This window comes from Camellia sinensis, chromosome 14 (assembly GCF_055761805.1).
Source record: "Camellia sinensis isolate YWXY chromosome 14, ASM5576180v1, whole genome shotgun sequence".
NCBI lineage: Eukaryota > Viridiplantae > Streptophyta > Magnoliopsida > Ericales > Theaceae > Camellia > Camellia sinensis.
In genome coordinates this window covers 96,077,321-96,094,251 of record NC_138974.1, presented here as the reverse complement: position 1 = coordinate 96,094,251, position 16,931 = coordinate 96,077,321, and positions in this window count along the sequence as shown.

The window sequence follows — 16,931 nt, the reverse complement described above, 5'->3', positions numbered from 1 at the left end:
AAAACTTAACACAATCAGAGTACGAATATAGGGGGCTCACAAATGCGGAAGCGATAAATCAAGTACAAGCGGTCCATAAGAGCTGTGCGTAGATTAAAGCAGTGCCAAGCGTTTCCAATTAACTTCACAATTTAAATACAACAAGGTACAAAAATACATGTTACATCTTGATCAAAAGGCTTCTCGAGCCGACATATACAAAATACAGCTAATACAAGTCAAGAAGCATGATTTTCAAGAATTCGCCGACATGCAAAACAGGGCATCGCCGACGTAAATACAAAGTAAGGCCGACAAATACACGAATCCAAAACAAGTATCCCAACGAACTAGGCGTCGCCGCCGTCCTGCTCATCACCTACATATATATAGAGGGGTGAGTACAAAACTCAGTGAATGGTACTAAAAATAAAGGTTTTACATGAATAAAGCCGAGGTCCTTCAAAACGAAACACACCAAAACTTTAGCAAGGCAAGTGATGAACCGTATTCATCGTCAAATATCGTAACATCGGCGAGACAAAGGATGAACCGTATTCATCATCGAATATCGTAACATCGGCGAGACAAGGGATGAACCGTATTCATCATCAAATATCGTAACATCGGCGAGACAAGGGATGAACCGTATTCATCATCAAATATCGTAACATCGGCGAGACAAGGGATGAACCGTATTCATCATCAAATATCGTAACATCGGCGAGACAAGGGATGAACCGTATTCATCATCAAATATCAAAAGCTGTACGATCCGTAATCGTTTGGTCAAAAGTATTGCGAAAGTTTAGAGTCCTCCAATACAAGGGACTTGTGCACTTGGTACCGCGAAAGTTTAGAGTCCTCCAGTACAAGGGACTTGTGTTACTTAGGCCCGTAGCCCGATTTAACAAGGACCGTATCCTTTACACATAGTACTGCGAAAGTTTAGAGTCCTCCAGCACAAGGGACTTGTGTTACTTAGGCCCGTAGCCCGATTTAACAAGGACCGTATCCTTTCCAAAGATGGCATCAAAACAAGGAGTATACTTGACTCATCAAACAAGAGCTATTTATTCATGCTATCAAATACTTTCGTCAAAACAAGCAAGCAAGATTTATCAAACGAGTATAACATAGCTTTATCAATAATACCACTCACCTAGTTCTTCAGGTGTAGACTCGAAGCAAATATCAAGGACCTACAATCACATGGCAAGTCACATTCTCAAAGCAAGCTCCAAATACATGCAAATGATCTCGGCATTCTTGCCAGATCCAAGTCAAAGACAAAGCAAAACAAGCTGGGAGTTTAACCACTGCTCCCGTTTCTCGAAAACACACTGGGTCCAGTCCCGGGCTAAGCCGAGGTCCCGCTAAACAAGATCAGGAAAAATCTGGGTTTTCCTTTTCCTTTGAAGAATATGAAGAACATGATCATTGAAAGATGGATGCAAGCTCACAACTTGTTACAAAAATCTGAGTTTCATGCCAAGAGTTCAAAATATATGGACCTAAGTACCCATTCAAGAAGGCCATGCAAGAACAAACACAAAACATGATTTTCGTTCCAAACTCTTCGATCAAAATGGGACTTTGTTCAAGAACACATGAAAAACCATCTTCTCTTTCTAAAACCAACTTCAAAACGATGCATGACATGCAAAACAGATCCGATCATGCAATGCAGCTAGATATTCAGCAAGAACAACCAAAGGAGATCAAGATTCTAACCTCAAAACTCGGATCTAACGGTTCAAGCCACAAAGATCAAGCTTGGAAGACTACTCTCACTCAAGAACTCTTCTTCCTCCTCTCTAGAGCTTCTCTCTCTAAAACAAAGATTTGAGACAAGAAAATGATTTGTTTCAAGGTCTGTCGGCTGCCTTAACAAACAGCTCGGACACGTGGCATTACCGGGTTGGTTCAGCTCCAAAAAGGTGATTGATGGACAAGACAAGTCTCTGACAAAGCTTATGCAGCAAGCTCGGGTAAGACACATCGGCAACAAGATGACATCGGCTCAAAACAAGGATCCAACAACGGGATGGAAAAACATCGGCTAGGGAGGACGACGCTTGACTAAGCTGTGCCACACCTTGGCCGGGGTGCGCCACATCTCGGCCTAGGCCATACCTGCCTGCGGACAAGGTTCAAGTGCAAAACATCTCGGCAATGAATGCCCGAGGTGAAGATGGGGTTGAACAAGATCTCAAGATGGTTCTAAGTACAAAGGGTCAAAGGCGGACTAAGCTCAGGATGATCTCGGCTACACACACACACTAAGCAAGGAACAAAATCATGCAAGCAACTTAAGCAAATCAAGCCAAGATAAAACCTTTAAATTAACATAAGCGGCAAGAACATGCAAGAATGTACGCAAATATGGCAAGAGCAAGGTGAGGGTTGTCACATCCTACCCCCCTTAAAGAAGTTTGGTCCCCAAACTTAGATTACCTTGTTCCCAGAACAACTCCGGGTAACGGACTCTCATGTCCTCTTCCTTTTCCCACGTGGCTTCTGTGCCATAATGTTCCTTCCATTCGACCTTTACCATCGGTATCGATCTGTTCCTCAATTGCTTCACTTGTCGGTCGATAATTCTCATTGGCCTTTCTTCGTAGCCTAGATTCTCATTAACTGCGATTTCAGAATGATCAATTACATGCAGTGGATCTCGGATGTACTTTCTCAACATCGAAACATGAAACACATTGTGGACTTGGCTCAAATCTGGCGGCAAAGCAAGTCTGTAGGCAACGGAATTAATTCTCTCAAGAATTTCAAATGGCCCAATATAGCGGGGTGCTAACTTACCTTTCTTTCCAAATCTGGAAACTCCTTTCATTGGTGAGACTTTCAGGAATACATGATTCCCAACTTCGAACTCTACCTCATTCCTTCTCTGATCGGCGTAGCTCTTTTGTCGGCTCTGGGCAGTTTTAATCCTCTGTTGGATAAGTTTAATCTTTTCTGTTGTCACTTGAATCAATTCGGGACCAAGCAAAGTTCTGTCCCCGACTTCGGTCCAACATATCGGCGACCTACATTTTCTTCCATACAAGGCTTCATACGGCGCCATGCCAATGCTAGCTTGGTAACTGTTATTGTAAGCGAATTCCACTAAAGGCAAATGTGTTCCCCAACTTTCTTGGAAATCCAATACACAAAGTCTCAGCATATCTTCGAGTGTCTGAATTGTCCTCTCTGTCTGCCCATCTGTCTGGGGATGAAAGGCTGTACTAAACCTCAGCTCGGCTCCGAAAGCTCTCTGAAGACTCTGCCAAAATCTAGAAACAAATTTAGGATCTCGGTCTGAAACAATTGATATCGGCACTCCATGAAGTCTGATAATCTCGTTCACATATAGCAAGGCAAGTTGATTGGCGTTGAAGGTAGCCTTAACGGGTAGAAAGTGTGCTGACTTAGTTAATCTATCCACAACAACCCAAATTGAATCCATACTCTTTGGTGTTCTCGGCAACCCAATCACAAAATCCATGGAGATGTGCTCCCATTTCCACTCAGGAATCGGCAAAGGTTGAAGAAGTCCTGCTGGTCTTTGATGTTCTGCCTTCACTTGCTGACAATGTAAACACTGGGACACAAATTCGGCTATTTCTCTCTTCATATTTGGCCACCAGAAGGTCTGTTTCATATCTTGATACATCTTGGTGTTCCCTGGGTGGACAGCAAACTTGGAACCATGAGCTTCCTGCAAAATCTTTTTCTTCAGCTCTGGAATGTCGGCCACACATAACCTTCCTTCAAACTTGAGTACTTGGTTTTCGATGGTATACCCTGGTCTCGGCTTCGTGTCAATCTCCTCGGCAATTTTCTTGAGGAAGTTATCCTCCATCTGTCTTGTCTTTACTTCATTAACGATAGTCGGTTCTGCTGACATCACGGTTAAACACGCCAAATTTCCATCTGACTTCCTGCTCAAAGCGTCGGCTACACTGTTGGCTTTACCGGGGTGATATTGAATTTGCATATCGTAGTCTTTTAACAACTCAAGCCACCTTCTCTGCCTCAAATTCAGTTCCTTCTGAGTGAATAGATATTTTAAGCTCTTATGATCTGTGAAAACCTGACAAGTAGCTCCATACAAATAGTGACGCCAAATCTTTAAAGCAAATACCACGGCCGCCAATTCTAAGTCATGGGTAGGATAGTTTTTCTCATGAGGTTTCAACTGACGAGATGCATAAGCTATAACTTTACCCTTCTGCATTAATACACAACCCAAACCCTTATGCGATGCATCACTATAGACATGAAACTCTTCGCTACCTGTTGGGAGTACGAGCACTGGCGCTGTAACTAACCTCGTCTTCAGTTCCTGGAAGGCTGACTCCCGATCTTTAGTCCATTCATACAGTGTTCCCTTCTGAGTCAGTTGCGTCAATGGAATTGCAATCCTGGAGAAATCTTTCACAAACTTTCTGTAATAACCTGCCAAACCCAGAAAACTACGAATCTCGGACACATTAGTCGGTCTCGGCCAATTCACTACGGCTTCGATTTTGCTAGGATCAACTGAGATACCCTCTTCACTAATCACATGACCTAAGAATGAGATAGTAGGAAGCCAAAACTCACACTTGTTAAACTTAGCATACAATCTCCGTTCTCTCAAAATCTGCAAGGCAAGTCTCAAGTGATTTTCGTGTTCAGTCTTACTCTTGGAATAGATCAAGATATCGTCAATGAAGACAACTACAAACTCATCTAAATACGGCTTGAAGACTCTGTTCATCAAATCCATAAATGCAGCAGGGGCATTAGTCACTCCAAAAGGCATTACTAAAAACTCGTAGTGGCCATATCTTGTTCGAAAGGCAGTCTTCTCGACATCTTCGGCTTTAACCTTAAGCTGATGGTAACCAGACCTAAGGTCGATCTTAGAAAAGACTCGCGCTCCTTGTAATTGGTCAAGCAGATCATCAATTCTAGGTAACGGGTACTTGTTCTTAATGGTGACCTTATTAAGTTCTCTATAGTCGATACACAAACGGAGTGTGCCATCCTTCTTTTTAACAAATAGAACAGGTGCTCCCCATGGTGAAGTGCTCGGCCTAATAAATCCCTTATCTAACAACTCTTGCAATTGCAGTTTCAATTCTCTAAGTTCAGCGGGGGCCATTCTATAAGGTGGTTTGGAGATCGGCTGCGTTCCCGATATAATATCGACCGTAAACTCTATTTCTCTATCGGTCAAGTGGCCAGGCAATTCATCCGGAAAGACGTCGGGGAAATCACTAACAATCGGGATGTCGGCTAAGTTAACATTTCCATTCTGATCACTCAGTACACTACACAAGTAACCTCGACACCCTTTCTGAATCAACTTACAGGCCTTAATGGACGAAATCAAGTATGGTGGGGGCACTACCCCTTTACCCTGGAAAGTAACCTCGGTTAGGTTTGGGGGTCTCAAGGTGACACCTTTCGAAACACAATTAATAGATGCATTGTTCGCGACTAACCAATCCATTCCCAGTATAATATCAAAATGAGCTAGGTCTAGAGGCATCAGATCTACTAGCAATTCAACATTCTCAATCACAACAACACATGCTCTGTAAATGGATGCAACAAACATAGATCTCCCAGATGGAGTAGATACAGACAACACATAATCAAGGGGCTCTAGTTCTCTATTAATTTTCTCAGCAAACTTAGTAGATATAAACGAATGAGTAGAACCCGAATCAATTAACACATAAGCATCTTGGGAGCAAATTAGTAAAATACCTGACACCACTGCCTCAGCATTCTGAGTGTCTCCTGGTACTAATGCAAACACTCTGCCCTGTCTCATCTGTACTCTCCCAGCATTTCCTTTCTGAACGGAACCCGAGGTATTTTCTCCTTTCTTGTTGTTATCAGTCTTTGTTTTGGGGCAATCCCTCACATAATGGCCCATCTCGCCACATTCATAACAGGCTCCAGACGTTCGTCGGCAGATCCCGAAATGCTGTTTCCCACAATCCGAACACGTCGGTTTAACACTCCCTTCCTGCCTTAGGTTACCAGTACTGTCCATGTTCGTTCTCTTCTTGGTGTTCAGCTGTCCTCGGCGATTGTCGTAGTTCTGTCTCTTTCGCTGGTTTTCTCCCGAGCTCTGGTATCGGTTCAAATTAGCTTCGGCGTGAATGGCTTTGTCCAATACTTCGGCGTAAGTCGGCATATCGAGTAAACTCACCCTGTCTTGAATCGGTCCACGAAGCCCACACTCGAACTTCCTGGCCTTCATATATTCGTCGTTGGTCATGTGAGGTACAAACCTTACCAGTTCAGTAAAAGCGCGGTCATATTCCGCCACTGTTCTGTTACCTTGCGTCAGAGTATGAAATTCGGTAGCCTTGCGGTTTCGAACACTTAGGGGAAAATGTTTCTTGTAAAACAATTCTAAGAATCGGATCCAGGTCAAATCTGGATTGCTCCCTCTAACCATCATCCACCATCTACGAGCATCATCATCCAATGTGAATGCTGCCAACGTCACTTTCTGAGCGTCGGTGCTAGGGAAGATCTCGAACAACTTCTCCATTTCCAACACCCATGCTTCAGCCTTCATCGGCTCTATACCTCCAGAGAATCTCGGTGGTCTCATCTTCTTGAACTCTCTGATCAAAGCTATCGTCCCATCCCCATACAAGGCTGGTTGCGGGGGAATCTGCGGTACAGGAGGAGGTGGAGGTGGAGCTACATTTCGGCCGTTGGTCTGCTCGGCCTGAGTCGACGTAGCACTAGCGAACTGCTGTCTGGTTTGCCTCAACTCGCGGGCCAAACCTTCGACTAATCTTTCCAATCTGTCCATTCTATCTTCGGGCTGATCTCGGCCAAGTGGTGGTCTACCTCTCCTCATGATGCTATGAGTATGCAAGGTATGACTTTAAAACAATTAAGCAAATAACCACATAAGCAAGCAACAAATAAACACATCAAGACAATGCACATTTCGTTCAAATAACAAATACCATGATGCAACTCTAACATCTTTCTAAGGGAAATCCTATGCTCTTCAGGACTCAAAGTGTGTGAATAACGTATACCGAGGAACTTGTGCTCTGATACCACTCAGTCACGACCCCAAACCGCCCCTAGTAGTTTGGTGCCGTGATGGCCAGTAATCCGTAATTACCGAAGGCCAACCTTTCAAAACTTAACACAATCAGAGTACGAATATAGGGGGCTCACAAATGCGGAAGCGATAAATCAAGTACAAGCGGTCCATAAGAGCTGTGCGTAGATTAAAGCAGTGCCAAGCGTTTCCAATTAACTTCACAATTTAAATACAACAAGGTACAAAAATACATGTTACATCTTGATCAAAAGGCTTCTCGAGCCGACATATACAAAATACAGCTAATACAAGTCAAGAAGCATGATTTTCAAGAATTCGCCGACATGCAAAACAGGGCATCGCCGACGTAAATACAAAGTAAGGCCGACAAATACACGAATCCAAAACAAGTATCCCAACGAACTAGGCGTCGCCGCCGTCCTGCTCATCACCTACATATATATAGAGGGGTGAGTACAAAACTCAGTGAATGGTACTAAAAATAAAGGTTTTACATGAATAAAGCCGAGGTCCTTCAAAACGAAACACACCAAAACTTTAGCAAGGCAAGTGATGAACCGTATTCATCGTCAAATATCGTAACATCGGCGAGACAAAGGATGAACCGTATTCATCATCGAATATCGTAACATCGGCGAGACAAGGGATGAACCGTATTCATCATCAAATATCGTAACATCGGCGAGACAAGGGATGAACCGTATTCATCATCAAATATCGTAACATCGGCGAGTCAAGGGATGAACCGTATTCATCATCAAATATCGTAACATCGGCGAGACAAGGGATGAACCGTATTCATCATCAAATATCAAAAGCTGTACGATCCGTAATCGTTTGGTCAAAAGTATTGCGAAAGTTTAGAGTCCTCCAATACAAGGGACTTGTGCACTTGGTACCGCGAAAGTTTAGAGTCCTCCAGTACAAGGGACTTGTGTTACTTAGGCCCGTAGCCCGATTTAACAAGGACCGTATCCTTTACACATAGTACTGCGAAAGTTTAGAGTCCTCCAGCACAAGGGACTTGTGTTACTTAGGCCCGTAGCCCGATTTAACAAGGACCGTATCCTTTCCAAAGATGGCATCAAAACAAGGAGTATACTTGACTCATCAAACAAGAGCTATTTATTCATGCTATCAAATACTTTCGTCAAAACAAGCAAGCAAGATTTATCAAACGAGTATAACATAGCTTTATCAATAATACCACTCACCTAGTTCTTCAGGTGTAGACTCGAAGCAAATATCAAGGACCTACAATCACATGGCAAGTCACATTCTCAAAGCAAGCTCCAAATACATGCAAATGATCTCGGCATTCTTGCCAGATCCAAGTCAAAGACAAAGCAAAACAAGCTGGGAGTTTAACCACTGCTCCCGTTTCTCGAAAACACACTGGGTCCAGTCCCGGGCTAAGCCGAGGTCCCGCTAAACAAGATCAGGAAAAATCTGGGTTTTCCTTTTCCTTTGAAGAATATGAAGAACATGATCATTGAAAGATGGATGCAAGCTCACAACTTGTTACAAAAATCTGAGTTTCATGCCAAGAGTTCAAAATATATGGACCTAAGTACCCATTCAAGAAGGCCATGCAAGAACAAACACAAAACATGATTTTCGTTCCAAACTCTTCGATCAAAATGGGACTTTGTTCAAGAACACATGAAAAACCATCTTCTCTTTCTAAAACCAACTTCAAAACGATGCATGACATGCAAAACAGATCCGATCATGCAATGCAGCTAGATATTCAGCAAGAACAACCAAAGGAGATCAAGATTCTAACCTCAAAACTCGGATCTAACGGTTCAAGCCACAAAGATCAAGCTTGGAAGACTACTCTCACTCAAGAACTCTTCTTCCTCCTCTCTAGAGCTTCTCTCTCTAAAACAAAGATTTGAGACAAGAAAATGATTTGTTTCAAGGTCTGTCGGCTGCCTTAACAAACAGCTCGGACACGTGGCATTACCGGGTTGGTTCAGCTCCAAAAAGGTGATTGATGGACAAGACAAGTCTCTGACAAAGCTTATGCAGCAAGCTCGGGTAAGACACATCGGCAACAAGATGACATCGGCTCAAAACAAGGATCCAACAACGGGATGGAAAAACATCGGCTAGGGAGGACGACGCTTGACTAAGCTATGCCACACCTTGGCCGGGGTGCGCCACATCTCGGCCTAGGCCATACCTGCCTGCGGACAAGGTTCAAGTGCAAAACATCTCGGCAATGAATGCCCGAGGTGAAGATGGGGTTGAACAAGATCTCAAGATGGTTCTAAGTACAAAGGGTCAAAGGCGGACTAAGCTCAGGATGATCTCGGCTACACACACACACTAAGCAAGGAACAAAATCATGCAAGCAACTTAAGCAAATCAAGCCAAGATAAAACCTTTAAATTAACATAAGCGGCAAGAACATGCAAGAATGTACGCAAATATGGCAAGAGCAAGGTGAGGGTTGTCACAATTTATTCAGTAAATTGTGAGTAAATTACCAAGTAAATTTCCAGTAAATTCTTAGTATACTCCTAGAAATTACTCAGTAAATATTGAATAAATTCTCACAAAATTATTCAGTAAATTTCCAATAAATGCTCAGTAAATCACTAAATAAATTACTGAGTAAATTCACAGCAAATTCTAAAAAAATTCTCAGTAATTTAATCCTTAAATTCCCAATAAATTTCTAGTAAATTTTCAGTAAATTCTCAATAAATTGCTCAGTAAATTACTAGTAAATTCCCAATAAATTATTCAGTAAATTCACAATAAATTCCCAGGCAATTCCTTGTAAATTTTTCGTAAATTCTTAGTAAATTACTCAGCAAATTTCCAGTATATTCTCAGTAAATTAATAAGTAAATTCCCAGTAAATTACTCATAAAACTTCCAGTAAATTCTCTGTAAATTACTCCTTAAATTATCTATAATTTCCTAGAAAATTCTAAGAAAGTTTCTCAACAAATTAAACTGTAAATTCTCGGTAAATTACCCAGTAAATTCTCTGTCAATTCCCAGTAAAATCCCAGCAAATTACTCTGTAAGTTCTCAGTAAATTCTCAGAAAATTACTCAGCAAGTTGCCAACAAATGCTCTGTAGATTACTCAAAAAATTCTCAGTAAATTACTCAGTTAATTCCCAATCAATTCTCAATAAATTCCCAGGAAATGCTCAGAAAGTTGCGCCGTAAATTCCCAATAATTTACTCAGTAAATTCAATGTAAATTACTCAGTAAATTCTCAGTAAATTACTCTCTAAATTTTCAGTAAATTCCAAATAAATTACAGAATAATTCTCAACAAATTCCCAGTAAATTACTCAGTAAATTCGCAATAAATTTTCTATAAATTACTTAGAAAATTTCTCAGTGAATTCTCTAAAAATTACTCAATTAATTATTGAGTAAATTACTTAGTAAATTACTCAGAAAATACTCAGAAAATTCTAAGTAAATTCCTTGTAAATTCTCAGTAAATTACTCAGAAAATTGCCAGTAATTTCTAAGTAAATCCCAATAAATTCTCAATAAATTACTCTAGAAATTCCCACTATGTTCTCAATAAATTACACAACAAATTCCCAGTAAATTCGCAGTAAATTACTCAGTGCATTACTCTATAAATTGCCACTAAATTACTCAGTAAATTACTGTAAATTCTCAGAAAATTATTCAGAAAATTTCCAGTAAATTTACAGTAAGTTCTCAATAAATTCTAACTACATTATTTAGTAAATTCCCAGTAAATTCTCAACAAATTACTTAGTAAATTCTTAGTAAATTCCGAGTGAATTCTCAGTAAATTACTCATTAAATTCTCTATAAATTACTCAATAAATTCTCTGTAAATTAATCCGTAAATTCCTAGCAAATTCTCAATAAATACACAGTAAATTACTTAGTAAATTTAGAGTAAATTCTCTGTAAATTCCCACAAAATTCCATGTAAATTCTTAGTAAATTACTCTGAAAATTCCCAGTAAATTCTCAGTAAATTAATTAGTAAATTCCCAGCAAAATCTCAGTAAATTACTTGGTAAATTCTTCTTAAATTACATAGTAATTCTCAGTAAATTACCTAGTAAATTGCAAGTAAATTATGAGTAAATTACATTGAAAAAACACAGTAAATTCGCTGTAAATTCTCAGTAGATTACTCTGTAAGTTTTCAATAAATTCTCTGTAAATTACTAAGAAAAATTGCCTCTAAATTCTCAGTAAATTACTCATCAAATTTTCAGTAAATTCTCAATAAATTCTCAGTAAATTCTCAGTAAGTTCCCTGTAAATTCTCAGTAAATTACTCGATAAGTTCTCACTAAATTTTTTGTAAATTACCCAGAAAATTACTCAGTAAATTCTCAGTAAATTACATAGTAAATTCTCAGTAATTTACTCGGTAAATTTTCAGTAAATTCTCTATAAATTCTCAGAAAATTACCTAATAAATTCCCAATAAATTCTCAGTAAATTCCAAAAAAAAATCTAACTAAATTACTCAGTGAATTCTCAGTAAATTACACAATAAATTCCCAGTAAATTCTCAATAAATTAGTCAGTAAATTCTCTAGAAATTACTATTTAAATTCTGAGTAAATTACTCAGTACATTTATTCAGTAAATTGTGAGTAAATTCCCAAGTAAATTTCCTGTAAATTCTTAGTAAATTCCTAGAAATTACTCAGTAAATATCTAATAAATTCTCACAAAATTGTTCGGTAAATTCCCAATAAATACTCAGTAAATCACTAAGTAAATTACTAAGTAAATTCTCAGCAAATTCTAAAAAATTCTCAGTAATTTAATCCTTAAATTGCCAGTAAATTTCTTAGCATATTTTCAGCAAATTCTCAATAAATTGCTCAGAAAATTACTAGTAAATTCGCAGTAAATTATTCAGTAAATTCTCAGGCAATTCCTTGTAAATTTTTCGTAAATTCTTAGTAAATTACTCAGCAAATTCCCAGTATATTCTCAGTAAATTAATAAGTAAATTCCCAGTAAATTACTCATAAAATTCCCAGTAAATTCTCAATAAATTCTCAGTAAAATTATTTAGTAAATTTTCATCAAATTCTCAGTAAATTTCTTAGTAAATTTTCAGTAAATTCTCAATAAATTGCTCAGTAAATTGCTCAGTAAATTCCCAGTAAATTATTCAGTAAATTCTAAATAAATTCTCAGGCAATTCCTTCTAAATTTTTCGTAAATTCTTAGTAAATTACTCAGCAAATTCCCAGTATATTCTCAGTAAATTAATAAGTAAATTTCCAGTAAATTACTCATAAAATTCCCAGTAAAATTACTTAGTAAATTTTCAGTAAATTCTCTGTAAAATTACTCCTTAAATTATCTGTAAATTCCTACAAAATTCTAAGAAAATTTCTCAACAAATTAAACAGTAAATTCTCGGCAAATTACCGAGTAAATTCTCTGTCAATTCCCTGTAAAATCCCAGCAAATTACTCTGCAAGTTCTCAGTAAATTCTCAAAAAATTACCCAGTAAATTGCCAACAAATGCTCAGTAGATTACTTAGAAAATTCTCCGTAAATTCTCTAAAAATTACTTATTAAATTCCCAGTAAATTACTTAGTGAATTCCCAGTAAATTACTCAGTTAATTCCCAATCAAATCTCAATAAATTCCCAGGAAATACTCAGAAAGTTGCGCCGTAAATTCCCAATAATTTACTCAGAAAAATCAATGTAAATTACTCAGTACATTCTTAGTAAATTACTCTCTAAATTTTCAGTAAATTCCAAATAAATTACAGAATAAATTCTCAACAAATTCCCAGTAAATTACTTAGTAAATTCGCAATAAATTTTCAATAAATTACTTAGAAAATTTCTCAGTGAATTCTCTAAAAATTACTCAATTAATTACTGAGTAAATTACTTAGTAAATTACTCAGTAAATTCTTAGAAAATACTCAGAAAATTCTAATTAATTGCCTCTAAATTCTCAGTAAATTACTCATCAAATTTTCAGTAAATTCTCAATAAATTCTCAGTAAATTACTCAATAAATTACTCTCTAAATTCTCTATAAATTACTTAGTAAGTTCCCTGTAAATTCTTAGTAAATTACTCGATAAGTTCTCACTAAATTTTTTGTAAATTACTCAGTAAATTGTTAGTAAATTCTTAGTAATTTACTCGGTAAATTTTCAGTAAATTCTCTATAAATTCTCAGAAAATTACCTAATAAATTCTCAGTAAATTCCAAAAGAAATCTAACTAAATTACTCAGTGAATTCTCAGTAAATTACACAATAAATTTCCAGTAAATTCTCAATAAATTAGTCAGTAAATTCTTAGTCGATTACACTATAATTCTAGGTAAATTACTCAGTAAATTCTAAATAAATTCTCAGTAAATTACTCAGTAAATTCCCATTAAATTACTTAGTAAATTCTCTAGAAATTACTATTTAAATTCTGAGTAAATTACTCAGTACATTTATTTAGTAAATTGTGAGTAAATTACCAAGTAAATTTCTTGTAAATTCTCAGTAAATTCCTAGAAATTACTCAGTAAATATCTAATAAATTTTCACAAAATTATTCAGTAAATTCCCAATAAATACTCAGTAAATCACTAAGTAAATTACTGAGTAAATTCTCAGCAAATTTTTAAAAAAAAATCTCAGTAATTTAATCCTTAAATTCCCTATAAATTTCTTGGTAAATTTTCAGTAAATTCTCAATAAATTGCTCAGTAAATTATTAGTAAATTTCCAGTAAATTATTCAGTAAATTCCTAATAAATTCTCAGGCAATTCCTTGTAAATTTTTCGTAATTTCTTAGTAAATTACGCAGTAAATTCCCAATAAATTACTCATAAAATTCCCAATAAAATTACTTAGTAAATTCTCTGTAAATTACTCCTTAAATTATCTGTAAATTCCTAGAAAATTCTAAGAAAATTTCTCAAGAAATTAAACAGTAAATTCTCGGTAAATTACCTAGTAAATTCTCTGTCAATTCCCTATAAAATCCCAGCAAATTACTGTGTAAGTTCTCAGTAAATTCTCAAAAAATTACTCAGTTAATTGCCAACAAATGCTCAGTAGATTACTCAGAAAATTCTCAGTATATTCTCGAAAAATTACTTATTAAATTTCCAGTAAATTACTCAGTAAATTCCCCGTAAATTACTCAGTCAATTCCCAATCAATTCTCAATAAATTCCCAGGAAATACTCAGAAAGTTGCGCTGTAAATTCCCAATAATTTACTCAGTAAATTCAATGTAAATTACTCAGTAAATTCTCAGTAAATTACTCTCTAAATTTCCAGTAAATTCCAAATAAATTCTCAACAAATTTCCAGTAAATTACACAATAAATTCGAAATAAATTTTCTATAAATTACTTAGAAAATTTCTCAATGAATTCTCTAAAAATTACTCAATTAATTACTGAGTAAATTACTTAGTAAATTACTCAGTAAATTCTCAGAAAATACTCAGAAAATTCTAAGTAAATTCCTTGTAAATTCTCAGTAAATTACTCAGAAAATTGCCAGTAATTTCTAAGTAAATTCCCTGTAAATTCTCAATAAATTAGTCTAGAAATTCCCACTATGTTCTCAATAAATTACACAGCAAATTACCAGTAAATTCGCAGTAAATTACTCAGTAAATTATAGTAAATTCTCAAAAATTACTCAGAAAATTTTCAGTAAATTAACAGTAAGTTCTCAGTAAATTCCCAATAAATTCTAACTACATTATTTAGTAAATTCCCTGTAAATTCTCAACAAATTACCTAGTAAATTCTTAGTAAATTCCGAGTGAATTCTCAGTAAATCACTCATTAATTTCTCTGTAAATTAATCAGTGAATTCCTAGCAAATTCTCAATAAATACACAGTAAATTACTTAGTAAATTCAAAGTAAATTCCCACAAAATTCCATGTAAATTCTTAGTAAATTACTCAAAAAATTCCCAGTAAATTCTGAGTAAATTAATTAGTAAATTCCCAGCAAAATCTCAATAAATTACTTAGTAAATTCTTCTTAAATTACTTAGTAATTCTCAGTAAATTACCTAGTAAATTACATTGTAAAATCACAGTAAATTCGCTGTAAATTCTCAGTAGATTACTCTGTAAGTTCCCAGTAAATTCTCTGTAAATTACTAAGAAAAATTGCCTCTAAATTCTCAATAAATTACTCATCAAATTTTCAGTAAATTCTCAATAAATTACTCTTTAAATTCTCTGTAAATTACTTACTAAGTTCCCTCTAAATTCTCAGTAAATTACTCGATAAGTTCTCACTAAATTTTTTGTAAATTACTCAAAAAATTACTCAGTAAATTGTTAGTAAATTCTCAGTAAATTACATAGTAAATTCTCAGTAATTTACTCGGTAAATTTTCAGTAAATTCTCTATAAATTCTAAGAAAATTACCTAATAAATTCCCAATAATTTCTCAGTAAATTCCAAAAGAAATCTAACTAAATTACTCAGTGAATTCTCAGAAAATTACACAATAAATTCCCAGTAAATTCTCAATAAATTAGTCAGTAAATTCTCAGTCAATCACACTGTAATTCTTGGTAAATTACTCAGTAAATTCTAAATAAATTCTCAGTAAATTCCCATTAAATTGCTCAGTAAATTCTCTAGAAATTACTATTTAAATTCTCAGTAAATTACTCAGTAAATTGTAAGTAAATTACAAAGTAAATTTCCTGTAAATTCTCAGTAAATTCCTAGAAATTACTCACTAAATTTCTAATAAATTCTCACAAAATTATTCAGCAAATTTCCAATAAATACTCAGTAAATTACTGAGTAAATTCTCAGCAAATTCTAAAAAAATTCTCAGTAATTTAATCCTTAAATTGCCAGTAAATTTCTTAGTAAATTTTCAGTAAATTCTCAATAAATTGCATAGTAAATTACTAGTAAATTCTCAGTAAATTATTCAGTAAATTCCCAATAAATTCTCAGGCAATTCCTTGTAAATTTTTCGTAATTTCTTAGTAAATTACTCAGTAAATTCCCAGTAAATTACTCATAAAATTCCCAGTAAAATTACTTAGTAAATTCTCTGTAAATTACTTCTTCAATTATCTGTAAATTCCTAGAAAATTCTAAGAAAATTTCTCAACAAATTAAACAGTAAATTCTCGGTAAATTACCCAGAAAATTCTCTGTAAAATCCCAGAAAATTACTCTGTAAGTTCTCAGTAAATTCTCAAAAAATTACTCAGTAAATTGCCAACAAATACTCAGTAAATTCCAAACAATTTACTCAGTAAATTCAATGTAAATTACGCAGTAAATTACTCTCTAAATTTTCAGTAAATTCCAAATAAATTACAGAATAAATTCTCAATAAATTGCTCAGTAAATTACTCAGTAAATTCGCAATAAATTTTCTATAAATTACTTAGAAAATTTCTCAGTTAATTCTATAAAAATTACTCAATTAATTATTGAGTAAATTACTTAGTAAATGACTCAGAAAATACTCAGAAAATTCTAAGTAAATTCCTTGTAAATTCTCAAAAAATTACTCAGAAAATTGCCAGTAATTTCTAAGTAAATTCCCTGTAAATTCTCAATAAATTACTCAAGAAATTCCTACTATGTTCTCAATAAATTACACAGCAAATAACCAGTAAATTCGCAATAAATTACTCAGTGCATTACTCTGTAAATTGCCACTAAATTACTCAATAAATTAAAGTAAATTCTCAAAAATTACTCAGAAAATTTCCAGTAAATTAACAGTAAGTTCTCAGTAAATTCCCAATAAATTCTAACTACATTATTTAGTAAATTGCCATTAAATTCTCAACAAATTACTTAGTAAATTCTTAGTAAATTCCGAGTGAATT